Below are 1,438 nucleotides of genomic sequence, written 5' to 3'. Positions count from 1 at the left end.
CTTCCTTCCTTCCTTCCTTCCTTCCTTCCTTCCTTCCTTCCTTCCTTTCATTATTTATTTTTCTTTCAGTTTGAGCCATAGCTCTTACAGAAGGCATGGTGTTAGTACAAAGATATGACCATTGCCCATGTGACCTGTTATTTTAGACAAGAATCGTCATCTCATCCCTGGATGAAGAAAAGAGTCACTTAAAATCTAGGAGAGTCAAGACTGTCTCTTTTGTTCTCAGAAAAACATTGTCTTAAGTGTCAAGAGTAAATACCTGCCTCCCAGAATCACTTCTTCAGGTCTGCCCAGCTTTTTCAGGCATACAGTCTCAAGTTTAGGAATGCCAAGAAATCCATGCATGATTTCCAATTCTGTACACAAAATACATGTTTCTTAACAATCCAATTGTCTGTTGCATACCTTGATCTGTCTATTTCCTTTCTGCAGTGACTAAAGCATTCTTGTTGACAATGTACCTTCCCCTGAATACAGGCAATGAGTCAATTAGATGTTATATGGCTTTCAAGGTTAATTGTTAATACTTAGGAAGTTTGATGTATATAATAGCAATTCACATGCAAGAATTGAGTACATGGAGAAGGTTAAAGCATAGACAGCACAGAGAGTATCCAGAGTACATCTGCACAGAGACTATAGTCTTTTACCAAAGGTTTCTTGAGCATAAGGCAAGTAAACAGTAGCAGTCTTTTATCCGGATATGTCTTAAAATTTAAAGAACAAAAAGTACCATTAATCTCATGAAAATGGAACATTCACCAGTAAAAGAAAAATAATTAGGAAAATAAATAACTATGCTCTTTTGCAGTATACAAGTGAGAAAATGAAGATGATGTGGAAGATGGGGAGATTAATACTGGTTGGATTTTGATGAAAAATACAGTTACAAGCTTTACAAGCAGGTAAATTGTTGTATATGTTCACATGGTAATGAAGATATTTTTGGACCATTTTCCTCTTGATCTCAGAAGAAATCATGCTACAAATATGTTTCTTCAACACTAAGGTCTTTTCCAGCATGAGAACAACTCTACTTCCTCAGGAAGTAGAACACTTATCTTCTCAAGAGGCTAATTGCCAGCAAATCCATGTTTCTTCTAAAGTATAATACATTAAGCATCAAGTGTGGGAAACCAGTTCTTCCACAGTTCTGGCAGCAAGAAAGCCATCTCCCCAGCAATCCACTTCTTGTGTTTGTCTCCTGCACCCTCCCACTCCTAACCATACTACTGTTTGTTGTGTATCAGTTAGAATCAGAAAAGAGCTGGATACACACTCTGAATTATCTTCCCCTTTGTTTTTGAACCATCATCAAAATCTTATCTTCTATGAATTTTTATTACACATTTAGCTTCATAACATTGCTCTCCTTTGCCACCGCAAACTTTGTCATAAACTACTGACTTATAATTTTGGGTTTAAATTCCTATTC

The sequence above is a fragment of the Psammomys obesus genome, unplaced genomic scaffold (genome assembly GCF_907164565.1).
Source record: "Psammomys obesus unplaced genomic scaffold, mPsaObe1.curated_primary_1811, whole genome shotgun sequence".
NCBI lineage: Eukaryota > Metazoa > Chordata > Mammalia > Rodentia > Muridae > Psammomys > Psammomys obesus.
Note: the sequence above shows the minus strand (reverse complement) of the source record.